Source organism: Loxodonta africana, chromosome 20 (assembly GCF_030014295.1).
Source record: "Loxodonta africana isolate mLoxAfr1 chromosome 20, mLoxAfr1.hap2, whole genome shotgun sequence".
NCBI lineage: Eukaryota > Metazoa > Chordata > Mammalia > Proboscidea > Elephantidae > Loxodonta > Loxodonta africana.
Genome location: NC_087361.1, coordinates 50,421,447 through 50,436,934, shown reverse-complemented (window position 1 = coordinate 50,436,934; position 15,488 = coordinate 50,421,447).

The window sequence follows — 15,488 nt, the reverse complement described above, 5'->3', positions numbered from 1 at the left end:
GCTTTTTAACACTTTAAAGAGACTTCTGCAGCAGATTTGCCTAATGAAATATGTTGTTTCATATCTTGTCTGCTGATTCCTGACTCTCAGAAACTGAGACAAATGGGTGGTGTTTTAGTTTGCGGCAATTTATTGTGCACAGAAAACTAATATACTATATGTAAGGATTCTGATACTCCAGGGACCCACAACTGGATATAGATGTTGAGATAGATTATTTATAAAAATTAAAACACAAAATGACGTTATGTAAGGTTCATGGGAGGGGCACAAACATTACAATTATATAAGGTTATGGGAGTTTAGAAAGAAGGAGAGAGAAGTTATTTCTGAAGGAATCACGGATGTTTCATGAAGAAGGAGATTCTGTGTTCATTTAAATGTGCAGTTCCTCTAAGTGAAAACGGGGAAAGGAATCAGCGTGGAAACTGGCATAAACAAAGACATGTTGGCAACTGCCTATAGACCAGGGTGCTGTTCACATAGGCTTGAATGTAGAGTATGTAAAATAGATTGTTAAACATTTACCAACACATCACTGGATGGTTGTTATATTTGGAAACTGAGTAGGTAGGACAATGATAGTGCCATGAATTGACAAAGAAAAGTCCAGAGAAGGAAAATTTGAATTGAGAAAGGTAAACAAGGTTAAAAAAATAAATAAATAAGTATGACTTCTAGGAGAGATGGGGGAGAGGATGATGATAAGTTTGCTTGGGGGTCTCCTGGGTTTAAACTTCCAGTGGTTAGCACAGCATTGGTACAATGGTGATAGCGGGAATTCAGGTTTGAAAGGTAATATGGGCATACATCAGATTGGGGGAATTTTGGGTACTGTATCTAGTATGAAATGGAGAATTACTAAAAATGTTTTTGAAGGGGAGAGGATTGAGAAGGTTTTCTACTTAGTATTTGTGTGACTCTGCACAAATTACCTCCCTGAGCCTCACTCTTCTTGTCTATAAAATAGGAAAACAGAATCTACCTGTAGCATAGCTCTTAAAGAGTAAATATGAACATACAATGACAAAGGCGCCAGTTGCTCAATAGGAAGAGGTGTTTATTGTTGTTACCTACAGCATCTCTGGCCACAGTATGGAATAGAAAGTAGACAAAAGGATGCTAATGGCAAGTTAGAAGGTACTGTGATGGTCCTGGCCTAGCCTCTGATAGTGCAGTAGATGAAGTATGAGAGATAGATACAAGATTACAGAAAGGTACAAAGAACCAAGCATACTTTTCTTTCCAATGTAAAACATGTCTAAAGGCAAAAAGAAAACATCACAATATATTACATTTTTCAATTAAAATTTTTAAGAAAGCTAAAAGTTAATTGTTTTTATTGCTGGGTTCGGTCTGTTGTTTGATGTCTTTATTTTAACCAGTATTTTCATTCTTAGAGCTGCCCCAGCAACATCATGATAAATGAAGAAAAGATTTAAGATTGAAGTCATCAAGGATTTCATTTTACTTGGATTCATAATCAATGCCTGTGGAAGCAGCAGTCAAGAAATTAAATGGCACATTGCAATGGGGCAAATCTGCTGTGAAAGACCTCCTTCGAATGTTAAAAAGCGAAGATGTCACTTTAAGGACTAAGGTGGGCTTGACCCAACCCATAGTGTTTTCAGTCGCCTCATACACATGCAAAAGCTGGAAAATGAATACGGAAGACCACAGAAGAATTGATGCCTTTGAATTATGGTGTTTGAGAAGAATATTGAGTATTGAATATAACATGGAGTGCCAGAAGAATAAACAAATCTGCTTTGGAAGAAGTATAGCCAGAAGACTTTGTCTCACATAATTTGGACATGTTGTGAATAGGGACCAGTCCCTGCAGAAGGACATTATTCTTGGTACAGTACAGGGTCGGTGAAAAAGAGGAAGACCCTCAATGAGATGGATTGACACAGTGGCTGCAAGGATGGGCTCAAGCATAACAACAATTGTAAGAATGGTGCAGGACCAGGCAGCCTTTTGTTCTGGTGGCTGTGAGTCAGAATCTACTGAATGGCACCTAAAAACAGAGCTGCCCCAGGCAGAGAAGATTTTATATGCAAATGGCGATCATTAAACATTTTGAAACCTAGGGTGATATGATCACATCTGTTCTTGGAGAACAGAAGCATCCTGACATGCGGAGGGTAGGCTCGAGTTGAGTAAGACTAGAGTGAGTAGATAAATATAAACTGGAAAAGAGACCATATGCCTAGATGAGAGCCATGATGGTGAAAATATAAAGGGTGCAGTAGAGGTTATAAACATAACCCAAAGGGAGAATTTATGGGACTTGGTGAACAGCCGAATATGGGATATGAATATAGAAGAAAAGGAAATTATTCCTGTGATACGCTGTAGCCGGTTTGCATTTCCCCCCAAGAGCAGATCTGATATGTGTCCTCCTAACTTCTCATTCAGTGAAATGAAATTTTTACTTGAATTAGCCATGATGCGTATATTCACAATACTGAAATGGCAAGCACTACAAATTAGGGCTTTTTTTTTTTTTTTTTTCCCCTTGGAAACTGGTTGTTAAATATTTACCAGCACACCACTGAGGTTCTTATATTTGGAAACTAAGCAGGTAGGAAGATGGTAGTGCTATGAATTGACAAAGATAAATTCAGGGAGGGTAAATTTGAGCTAAGGAAGGTCAATAAGGCTTAAAAAAAAAAAAGAGTACGACTTCTGGTGGAGATGGAGAAGAAGATGATAAGTTTCTTTGGGGGGCTCTTGGGTTGAAGGTTCTAGTGGTTAGCACTGTGTTTTGTATTTGGTTTTGCAACACCTAATATTTGTTGAATGACTAACCTATGAACCATCCTGGAGAAAATTCTAAGAAGAGACTGGAAATGAAAAATTCAAAGTTAGGACTGGAGATATATTTTTGTTAGGAGCCATCGAATCAGTTCCGTCTCATAGCAACCCTATGTACAACAGAGGGAAACACTGTCTGGTCCTGAACCATCCTGACAATTGTTCTTATGCTTGAGCCCATTGTTGCAGCCACTGTGTCAACATCTCCTTGAGGCCCTTCCTCTTTTTCACTGACCCTCTACTTTACCAAGCATGATGTCCTTCTCCAGGGACTGTTCCCTTGATATATAACTTTAGGAATTCTTTATATGCTATGGCAATTGAAGCAGTTGCAAGAAAACAAATAAACAAAATCCAAACCCATTGCTGTAGAGTCAATTCTGATTCATGTTGACCCTATATATTACAAAGTAGAGCTTCTCCGTAGGATTTTCTTGGTTGTAATTTTTATGGAATCAGATTGCCAGGACTTTCTTCCGTGATGCCACTGGGTGGATTCAGATCACCAACGTTTAGATCTGCAGCCAAGCACAAACCATTTGTGCCACCCAGGGACCTTAGCACAATAAGAAAAGAGGACATTAAAGAAAAGTGTGTGAAGTTATAAATATGAAAACAAAAGACAGAAGTTTGGGCAATTTATGAACAGTGACATTTGAAAAGAAGGAGATAAAATGACATTGTAAAAACTCTAGGAGGGAAGGAGGTGAGTTTGAGAATGAGGAAGTTGGGCCCATGAGGAAATGCTGTAGATCAGACAAGGTCGAAGTCTGAGACTTAGCCAGAGGATTTGATTGTTAGTGACATGAGGGATGCAGTACTGGTTGGGGTATTGGAACTAAATTTACATTTAATTTCTTAAAATGTAGTCATTATAAGAATCACTTGGAGGGCTCATTGACAATGCAATTTCTAGGCTCTTCTCTCAGCAGTCCTGATTCAGTAATTGGTTGTTTGCTGGAAGCCTGCAGCTCCTGGCTTGAGAACCAGTGTGGAAGGGATTGAGAAGTAAACAGGAAACAGAATGTGGACGCATACTTTTAGGAGCATAAATTTCTCTTTCTGGGACTTTGGCAATGACCAGAAAAAGACAGAAGTATGGGAAGTTTGGTTGGCGGTGGGCTTGTGAAGCATATTTTCAGTTTAGGAGTGAATTGATTATGTTGATGAAAAGAATATAAAAAAATCAGAGGAGAGAAAATGATCAAAGATGTGCAAGAAAAAGAGGAAAAACAAGCAGAGTGTGGCATGGAAGACCGAGAAGTGATTACTTACCTTCTGAGATACCAGACAGAGAAAATTCTTGCCATTTATAAACTTTCATTAAAGAAAATACTGAAAATATTGAATACATTGTGCCACATCATGTTAAAAAAAGCAACACCTCTCATTTAACATTTCTGTCTTCATACCAAATACAATGTATTTGATAGGAAAATGAGTTTTCCTCTTGAAATTTAAATTGATTAGTTTTCCACTATCGTTAAAAATTCCATTTTTATTCAAGAGACTTAAAAATTTTTTTTAATGAATATGAATGAACACAAATTTCTACTGCTTTCTTAAAGATGAATATATCATTAAGAAGAGAGTATCTAGTCAGTTAACAGATACCATTCTGGATTTTTCAAACAGAAAGATATTTTATGTAGGGATTTGGTTTGAAAGGTGTGGGAAAGTCAGGAAGAATAAACGGGTAAAGTGTTAGCCAGAGATTAGAAAGTCACCACCACCCCTGGAGTTCCTGGGAAGTGAAAATGGCTACACACTGGGCAACTAATGGAAAGGCTGATGGTTCGAATCCATCCAGAAGCATCTTGGAAGAAAAGCCTGAGGATCTACTTCTGAAAAACTGTGGCCATTGAAAATCCTGTGGAGCACAGTTTTACTCTGTAATACGTGGTTGCCATGAGTCAGTACTGACCTGACAGTAGCTAGTTTTTTTTTTTTATGTACCATTCCTGGATGCGGGCCAGGAGCATACCCTTGCTACTGAGCTCCAGGTACTGCTGCTCTAACTGGGTGCTGCACCATCGCTGCGAAGGAGGAGGGGCCGCTCCTGAAGCCACTGCTGAGCAGGGGATGATCCTGGAACCCACCGTCCCCGAGCTCCAGCCCTGCCAGAACCAGAGGCTTATTAACTTCTGCCTTCCTCCAGCTTCTCTGTAACCTCTTGCTGGCACATCTCACTGGCAGAACCTAGGTGACTTCCATTTGGCAAAGGAGCCTGGGAACTATGATTCCCAAGCTTCTAGACCTTTGTGATACTGAGATCACAGAAATGTCAGAATGGGACTCAGTGCTGACAAACAATATCTGACAAGCTCATCCATATCTCTCCAGGTGTGGAAATCGGTGTGCTTGAAAACATACAAGGATAATTTGAATAAAATGATAAAAGCTGTGAAAATACAGTGTTACAAATGCCTGGCTGCATGTTACCTGAGTTGTAAGCCTGAGACACTTCTTTCCGTCTCTTTTCATTGCCTTCGTACCAGCAGCTTTAGCCAGTGTTTTCCTCACGGCCAGAGAGACACCGAAAGCATATAGCCTGTGTGTATTTGTTAGTCCTTATATTTGAGGGATGACACATTTTTTGAGAAGCTTTCTTAGAAATAGCTGATTCGTAGATTATGATCACTCACTCATTGAGTTATTCAAGAAATATTTATGTGTAATTCACTATGTTCACTGCACCAGGCCCCAAAGAAAGTACAAATACTGACAGTATCAGTTGACATTTATCGAGCACTTTTTTTTTTTTTTATTTTGTGCTGTTTAAACCACTTTACCTGTCCTATCTCATGTCATCCTTACAGCTGCTCTACAAGGAAGCGTGGAGACCTTGCTCAACACCCGATTGCATCCATGGTGCAGCAGTCAGGGCAATAAGAATTGTACAGTGTTGTAAGAGAGACACAATATGTATCAAAACATTATAAGGTAAAAGCTTTTATTTACACAAGGCTGTCGAGCTGATTCTCATTTATAGTGACCTTGTAGGACAGAGTAGAACTGCCCTGTAGGGCCTCCAAGGCTGTAAATCTTTATGGCAGCAGACTGATACATCTTGTTCCCAGGAGAGGTTAGTGGGTTTGAACTATGGACCTTCCAGTTAGCAGTCAAGCGCTTTAACCACTGTACCACTGGGGCACCCTTAAAAGCTTTTCTATACCATAAGAAATTAAACAGAATGGGTTGAAGAAGTACTTACTTAAAAACAATTTCTCCCCCTTTCAGTGTAAATTCCAGTTGTCTAGTCGATATTCAAGGAAACCCTGGTGGTGTAGTGGTTAAAAGCTAGGGCTGCTAACCAAGAGGTCGGCAGTTTGAATCCACAAGATGCTCCTTGGGAGCCCCAGGGGGCAGTTCTGCTCTGTCCTGTAGGGTCACTGTGAGTTGGAATCAACACCACGGCATTTTTCTTTCTTTTTTTTTTTTGGTTTTAGTCATTATTCAAATATTTTAGTTTATATTCAAATATATATTTTTAAAAAAATTTATTAAAATCAACTAAAATATTGATATATATGTTTGTGTATGTATATACAGACACACATATATATGCACCTATACATATATATGTGTAATGTTGTTATGTGCCATCCAATTGGCTCTGACTCATAACGACTCTAGGATAAAGTAGAACTGGCCCATAGGTTTTCCAAGGAGTGGCTGGTGTATTTGAACTGTCTGCTTTTGGGTTAGCAGCCAAGCTCTCAGCCATTGCACCACCAGAGCTCCATATATATGTATATAGGACAAAATATAAGTAATTTGGCTGGAACATTTTTCTGAAGTGTTTACTTCCGAAGAGATTGCAAATTTGCGTGATAGTTTCAGAAAGACCCATTACCCACTGCTGTCAAGTTGATTCCTACTCAAAGTGACCCGATAGAACTGCCCCATAGGGTTTCGAAGGCTGTAATTTTTACTGTGCAGACTGCCACAACTCTCCCCCACTGAGTGACTAAGTTAAAACCGCAGACCTCTTGGTTAGCAGCCGAGTGCTTAACCACTGTGCCACCAGTACTTTAGACAGACAATAGCATCATATTTAATGTCAAAACCATTATGGAATTTCTGATTTCAGAAAAAGAAATGTTTTTATGTACACTGAAACATGTTGAAATCTGAATATCATTTCTATTTGTTGTGAATTGAAGTGTGTCCCTCCAAAATATGTGTCAACTTGGTTAGGCCATGATTCCCAGTATTGTGTGGTTGTCCTTCATTTTGTGATGGATATAATTTTCCTGTGTGTTGTAAATCCTAATCTCGGCCTGTGGTTAATGAGGCAAGATTAGATTATGTTAAAGAGAATTAGGGTGGGATGTAACACCCTTACCCAGGTCACAACCCTGATCCAGTGTAAAGGGAGTTTCCTTGAAGTATGGCCTGTACTACCTTTTATCTTACAAGAGATAAAAGGAAAAGGAGGTGAGCAGAGAGTGGGAGACCTCATACCACAAAGAAAGCAGCGCCAGGAGCAGAGCCCATCCTTTGGCCCAAGTTTCTTGCTTTGAGAAGCTCTTAGACCAGAAAAAGATTGATGACAAGGACCTTCCTCCAGAGCCTACAGAAAGAGGAAGCCCTCCCCTGGAGGGGATGCCCTGACTGTGGACTTGTAGCCTACTAGAGTGTGAGAGAATAAACATCTCTTTGTTAACGCCGTCCACTTGTGGTATTTCTGTTATAGCAGCACAAGATGTCTAGGACACTATTCTGGAAAAAAGAAAAGAAAAGAAAGTGAAATCTGAAGTGGTTTTTGTATATCCTTATGTTACGTGACGTAGAAAACAGCCCCAGAATGGCAGATGACATCACTTCACTACTTCTGAGATCATATTATTCTCCATAAGTATCTCTCTACTAACCTAACCTACTGACCTCCATAAGTTTCTCCACACTGACTAACAATGCTACTACCATCACAGTCTTAGACAGCAGCTAGTTGCTTGATTTTTTTTTCCTCTAATTTTAATGTGCTTTAGGGGAAAGTTTACAGCACAAACTAGTTTCTCGTTCAGAATTTATGCACAAATTTTTTTCTGACATTGGTTGCAATCCCCACAATGTGTCAGCGCTCTGCCCCTTTCCCTTTCCGCCCCTAGTTCCCCTTGTCCGTTCGTCCAGTTTTCCTGTTCCTTCCTGCCTTATCGTCTTTGCTTTTGGGTAAGTGTTGCCCACTTGGTCTCATATACTTGATTGGACTAAGAAGCACTTTCCTCACTTGTGTGCTTCATAGGCCTATCTAATCTTTGGCCGAAAGGTGGAATTCAGGAGTGGCTTCAGTTCTGAGTTAGCAGCGTGTCTAGGGGACATAGTTTGCAGATCCTTCCAGTCTCTGTCAGACCAGTAAGTCTAGTTTTTTTTTCATGAATTTGAATTTTGTTCTACATTTTTCTCCCGCTCTGTCTGAGACCCTCTATTGTGATCCCTGTCAGAGCAGTCAGTGATGGTAGCCAGGCATCACCTGGTTCTTCTGGGCTCAGGCTGGTAGAGGCTCTGTTTCATGTGGTCTACCAGGACTAATCTTTGCCTTGTGTCTTTGGTTTTCTTCATCCTCCTTTGCTCCAGATGGTAGTTGCTTGATTTAATCCCTTCTGACAGTCTGTACAAAAATCAGGTCAAAAAAAAAAAAAAAATTAGGTCAGAGTGTCTCAGACAAATTAACCAAATAGCGTTCAACAGTAATATTTTTAATTAAATCACGATGTTTAGACAATCAGGCTCATTTCGACCACCAAAGTGGTTTTCCCAACTTTTTTTTTTTTAGTAGTTGTGACCCTCTACTTAATTTATACAACAATTAATGGCGGCAAATTTTTTTTTTTTTTTTTTTTTTGGTGATGTGGGGAATAAAATAGAAGCAGCCATTTAAATGCATGAGCCCTATGGGCTCAAAGAATTTTTATTTAAGAATTAGGATGGTTAAGTGCTACGGCTGCGAACCAAAGGGTCAGCAGTTCGAATTCACCCGGCGCTCCTTGGAAACTCTGTGGGGCAGTTCTACTCTGTCCTATAGGGTCGCTATGAGTCGGAATCAACTCAAAGGCACTGGGTTAGTAGAGGTAGTGGAAATTGGAGGAAGAGAGAACATTAAAATTGAGGTGAGAATGGTAAATCTGGGTTATCCAAGAGAAAAGAGAGAGTGTGGCAGGGGTAGTGGATGTGTGGCTGTGGGAATAAGAGTACGTTGTATAAGCAAACATTCAAATACACAGATTTGTCCAGAGATTAAAAATGATTGGGCCTAAAAAATAAGAGAAGAAGTGAAAGTAAGGAATTTCCACTGAATTATTGGTAAATATAACTTTTTTTTTTCTGCTTTTCTATTATCTTAGACCTTGGGTTGTATCTTACGTATAAATACTGAAGAATGAATCATTAGCTTGGACAGCTTCTAACCTTCAAAGAAATGAATTCCTTTTAAGGGTAATAAGATGGGATCTGAACAAGTTTTGACTCACATAAAGGCCAAAGAGAATCAGTATTAACATCTGTACTATTTTATATATTTCCCTGGGGAACTACCACATCTGTTTTCCTATTTTATCCTCACAATAACTTTGTAGAGTAGAAAAGACAAATATTACACTCCTCATTTTATAGATGGGGATCTGGGGTCCATTAAGGTCAACTAGCTTGGCCAAAGTCAAACAGCGAAGATTAGAACTCGGTTCTCCCAATTCTTCTTCTAGAAGTCTTTCTAACACACCCTGATGCCTCCCATTTAGGCCTCTTGAAAGCAGCTTCGTGACGTAGTGTTAGTCAAGTTTTCTTCCTTTGGATGAATTATTTTCTTTTGCTTTATTTTCCAGAATTAGGAATGTTGAGAGGTCTAACACCTTAGTGTATACACAATGGATTTTTCCTATTAGGTAACACTGCCCTTTGGTTCACCCACCACACAGCTGGGCTAAGTAATTCTAAAGGAATGCTGTCATGCCAAAGATTCAAGGGAAAGTAAGTTGAGTAAAAATCAATTTATTAAAACAAATCCAAGTTTTTTTCACCGGTTATACTTCTTAAGAGTCCCTTGGTTAAACATTAAGGTGTTTTTACCACAGAAATAAATAATAATTTTATGTATTTGGATATATAGCAAAAAAGTAAAAAAGATTACATTTTCTTAAAATGTGACTGTTTACAGAGCCCCGGAATGTCTACTTTCTAAAAGCTTAGAAACCAAACTCATAAAAACACAAACAACAGTGCTTTGACACATAGAAGCATTCGAGTGTAGATAGATGAGTTATTTTGACTATTAATTACGAATGCCATGTTTTTTCCATTTAATTATGAATTTAGTTGATTTGTTTGGGAAGTTCTATCGGACAACTCTCAGAGATGGATTTGTTCCAGGTGTTCATTAAAGAAAAAATTATATTCATAAAGCTCGTCAAGCAAAGATTAAGAGTTAGTTTTGTTTTCCTCTGGCCTAGAACTTGGCTTGTTTGCTGCACATGAGATGTACCTCATATGACTTCCTCCCTGAGATCTAATCTGTCAGCATACAGCGGATGCATAGTAGTCAGTGCTAAGAGATCTGTTACTCCCCACAGTCTGGACCCTTTAAATAGAGTCCACTTGAAATGACACTGGGGCTTAAATTTCAGTCATGGCAGATAAACACCAGCCGTTGAATTAACCAGAGAACTAGATTTTCTTAGATGTGTCAGTGAATTTACAATGCGAAGTGAACTGAAATCTGAAATGATAGGATAATGATACTGTTTTGATAATAGCTAGAGAAAAATGTGGGTTCTTTTAATTATCCAAGGACAGGTCATTATGTGTAACAGTCTCTAAAAATACAACGTTATGGTAAGACTGAATTATCTACTAGATAGTGTTTAATGCTTTCGTATTTGGAGATCTGGGTCAGCAGAAAGCAGTAGCCAGGATGCCCAATGAAGTGGTCGAGAGGTTGTCAGAACAGAGGGCACGCCAAACAAGAACTCAGGAAGCTGGGCCATGTTCGTTGATCTGTAAGTTTGTTTTGTTTTCCTTGCCAAATATTTTCATGTTCTTTGGGAAGAAAAAAGAGATAACAAACTGAAGCACTGAAATTTGGGTTTCTATTTGTTTAAATGGTAGTAACTATACCGTGAATTTTGTTGTTTTATACTCTAAAGCATGAGTCCCTTGTGGTGCAGTGGTTAAGCCTTTGACTGCCAACCAAAAGGTTGGCAGTTCGAGTTCACCAGTCACTACTTGGAAACTCTATGGGTCAGTTCTACTCTGTCGCTTAGAATTGAGTTGACTATAATTTTTTTTTTTTAATACTCTGATGTTTGTTTGAAAGCACACCAAGATGGCCCTTGGAGGTAATGCAATACCGGAAGAAACTATGTTGTCAGATGCTGTCGAGATGATTTTTGACTCATTGCGACCCCATGTATCAGAGTAGAACTGCCCCATAGTATTCTCTTGTGTCTAATCTTTATGGAAGCAGATCACCAGGTCTTCCTTCCGTGGACCTGCAAGGTAAGTTCAAACCCCCAACCTTTTGGTTAGTAGCTGAGCGCTTAACCTTTGTGCCACCAGGGCTACTTGGAAAAAGCTATAGCCTGCTCAGTAGACTACATCACCAATTTCTATTCAGAAATTACTAGGAATTCTCAGCTATTGTTATATTCAGAAACCATAAATATAAAAAAACAAAATATATATATTGTTAGATTCAGAAACCATAACAGGGGTGGGTTCACCATGTTTACCGGACAAAGGGAATCTTAGCCAGGCATTTTCAAATTGTCCTACCCTCAAGTCATCCTACCAACTTTGACATGGCAGCAGCACACTTCTATGGTCTTGTGATCACTAGTAGAATAAGACCATTTTCTCCACTGAGGACTCATCTTCAGTTTTCTGGCATTATTTCTACTGTTGAAAATCCAGCAAACAACCACTGCTATTGAGTTGATTCCAACTCAGTGACCTCATAGGGTTTCCAAAGATGTAAATCTTTACAGAAGCAGACTGCCACATCTTTTTCCCGCGGACCACTGGTGGCTTTTGGTTAGCAGTTGAATGCTTTAACCACTTCACCACCAGGGCTTCAATTATACAATAAGATTGAGGATTTTATGGTGAATAGAGTCCCTGGAGAGCCCTGATGGCCCAGTGGTTAAAAGCTACAGCTGCTAACCAAAAAGTTCAGCAGTTAAAATCCACTAGCTGCTCCTTGGAAACCCTACTGGGCAGTTCTACTCTGTCCCATTGAGTCGTTATGAGTAGGAATTCACTTGATGGCAACAGTTTTTTTTTTTTTTTTTAAGAGTCCTCGAGTGGTGCAGACAGTTAACAAGATCCCTGCTAGCTGAAATGCCGGAAGTTCAAGTCCATCTAGAGGCACCCTCAAAGACAGGCTTGGTGATCTACTTCTGAGAAATCAGCCATTGAAAATCCTATGGAACAAGTGCAATTCTACTCTGATCCACGTGGGATTGCCATGAGTTGGAACTGACTGGATGGCAACGAGTTTTTTGTTTGTGTGTTTTCTCTTCTTTTGGGTAACCATCACTGTGTTGAAATCATTACATTATCAGGGAAATTATTGCTAACCTTTGTATAACATACCTTACAGGGCAGGTTTGTTCTAGATGCTTTACATATAGTAACTCACCTACTCCTTCTCAATGACCTCATTTTATAGGGGAGAGGACTAAAGGAAAAAGAAGTTTGGGAGTTTGTTCAAGGTCTTCTAATTAGTAAACGGCAGAGTTGATGTTTGCCCCTAAGTAGCCTAGTTCCAGAGTCTAGTTTCTCATCACCAATAATCTACAGTCTCCCAGGGAATTGTGGGATTCAGTCCCAGAGTGTCCCATGGGATCCCACTACCACTGACTCTGTCACTTTGTCACATACCCTTGCCTCTCATCTAGAACTTTCAATGCTTCAGCCATTGAATAAGAATCGACTCCATGGCAGTTTTTTTTTTCTTTTTTCCCCCTGCTTTTTTTGTGCACTGAAATTCCTCTATTATTCTGTCTCATGGCCAGCTTTCCATGACCCAAGGGTTCTATTCTCCAGAAATACAAAGCAGCCCTTACTCCCTGGGTAAAGTCAAAAGCAGATGCAGGATGGAAAACAATTCTGATTAAATTAATTCGCCCTAAATGAAAAAGGTTCTGGGCAAGCTTACAAGATATAAAAGTTTATTAAGATATGCAGGTATATAAGTTAACGTATTTAATAACTTTTTTAGGCCTGAAATGATTGAATGTCAGCAATTTGATTCGGTTCAAACTAATAATGTAGGACATTTTCCTGATGTCCCATAAAACTAAGTACACCCAGTCAGGCTCACCTGATGATAAGGCTGGTGGTTAAAATTAGTACGGACCCAGGCAAGAGCCTTCGGCAACGTTTCCCAAGTTCTCAGTGCACTTTTGTGAGGGCCGCCATTTTGTTCTACGTAAGCTCCCTTCGTTGGCCAGGGGAAAGTCGGATAATCCCAGTTTTGGAGAGGCTGCCTCACCAGCAGAATTGGCTTTGTATGTACTGTTTAAAATGCTGGGTCCTTGTTCTTATCAGAGTCACTTCCTCAAGAGTCTACTAGCAACAAATGGTGATGTTTGTTCAGATATCTCCCTTGATCTGTTAGAAATGCTTCTCATTACATTTGGATAAATCTGTACTGGAGAGAGTACAGGGACATCGGTACGTTTGCTAAAAGAGAAAAACATTTCATAAAGTCTGTGGAAAACTCTCATGTTTTTACTTGATAAGGTTTGGATTTTCAAACATAAATATTATATATAATACCACCAAAAATGTTATTGTTACAATGACCCTAAAACTTATTTTAGCTGGTAAACATCCACATACCTAGATGTTCAGCACTCGTTTGAGATTGTACTATGGTATGCCCAATGACGTTCCAAGCTTATAGTGATAAAGAGGTGCTTTTTAAACCCTGGCGAATTGCTAAAGAAAAATCAAATTGTGTTACATGCAATTTAAATGTTAATTGTATTTTAATAATGGTAGTCAGGGTTTTCAGTGGTTTAAATTTTCATCTACTCATCACACCATCCAGAAATTTCTATTCCTAAATCTTTCTGATTAAAGAGCCCTTTGCCCTGTCTTTTTCCACAGGCAGGTTGTAGCTCAGGATCAGATGTGCCATCTCCTGGAATCCTGCTCTGGCCTCAAGAAGACATTGAGTACAGGCTACAATAAGGAACACATCAAATACTAAGAATAAATGTGTAATCCTAGTACAAACTGATGTCCACTCAGCTGAACTTGTAAAACGAAAGCAACAACAACAACAACAACAGCAAAACCTTACAGGCACAGAGTCATGTAAATAATCATAAGGGCATAAAGGTGCGTTATATGTGTGTATATATATGTAATGCATACATATATACACATACTTACATACGTAAATATACATTTATATATTTGCTCTAGTCAGTCACTCCCTCTATTCATCATGGTTTCTTTTGCTAGGTGGTTTCTCATGAAAAATTCCCAATGCCATTTATCTCATCATTATTCTCTTCCAAGGTAAAGGTAGGATTCATACTCTTTGAAAAAAAAAAAATAGTTTTTTGTTTTGTTTTTAAAGACATGATTTTATACCTGTAATTTTACATTTTTAAGGCCTATTCAGTGTGTGGGGGAAATACTCACCTTTGAAGAAAGTAAGGAAAAATCTATGACTCTGGCAGTTTTTTTTTTTTTTTTTTTCACTCCCACTTTCGCTACCAAAAAGAGCATGTGGTAAAGTGCTTGCCTCCCAGACACTGGCCTTTTCTTCTTGTGGAAAAAGGCACTGCTGTTTTACGGAGGCCTGGAGGCCACGAGCAGCTCGCTGCCAGGCCTGCTGCTCCAATGGTGTCACCAAGCCTGAGGCTGCAGCTGCAGGGAGAGTGGGCGGACCCTGCTGGCAGCTTGTTTGCTCCGTAACCTGGATTAAGGCTCTCCCCTTCCGGAGCCCTCCTCTCTCTCCCTCCTTTCTCTTCTCTCTCCCTTCTTGTTTTGTGCCTCCTAATCAGAGAATCAACGCCAAGTTTATCAGAAGTTTTCCACTGCAGTTGGAAAGGGCATTTTTCTTTCACTTTTATCAGTGTTGACCTATGCAAAACATATGCCTAGATGAACCAGGTTATTATATTTAAACTCATGAGTTTTAAGGTGACATACAGAGTCTGCTATTGTTGTATTATTATGAGTATATTAACCATGAGACTTAGCAAGAAAAGTGTTTACAACAGTGCTAGGCTCTGAAAGAAACCGTGGCTCTGCTACTTAGGAACCGTGTAAACTTTTCTTTGCGTCTGCAGAATGCAGGAGTGAGATGAATATAAAAGATTATGTGGGAGAGTGCCTGGCTGACCCTTGTTTTAAATCACCTTAAATTTAGAAGTAAACTATCAAATAAGCAAATAACTTCATAAATTAAAAATAAAAAACAAACAAGATTTTTCTTGGCCCTAACTCTGAGCAAGACACATCTATAATTTGCAAATAAGTTCACCAATTGGGAAAATTACTTAAAAAGCTCACACACCAAGAATTTGTGTTACAGTACTGGATTCTTGTTATTCAAAGTGCAGGCTCCAGATCAGAGGCATCAACATTTGCAGAATATCAGGCCCCAGCCAGGCCCAGGTGGTTGGTATGCTCGTGACTTGGCTAGATGTTCA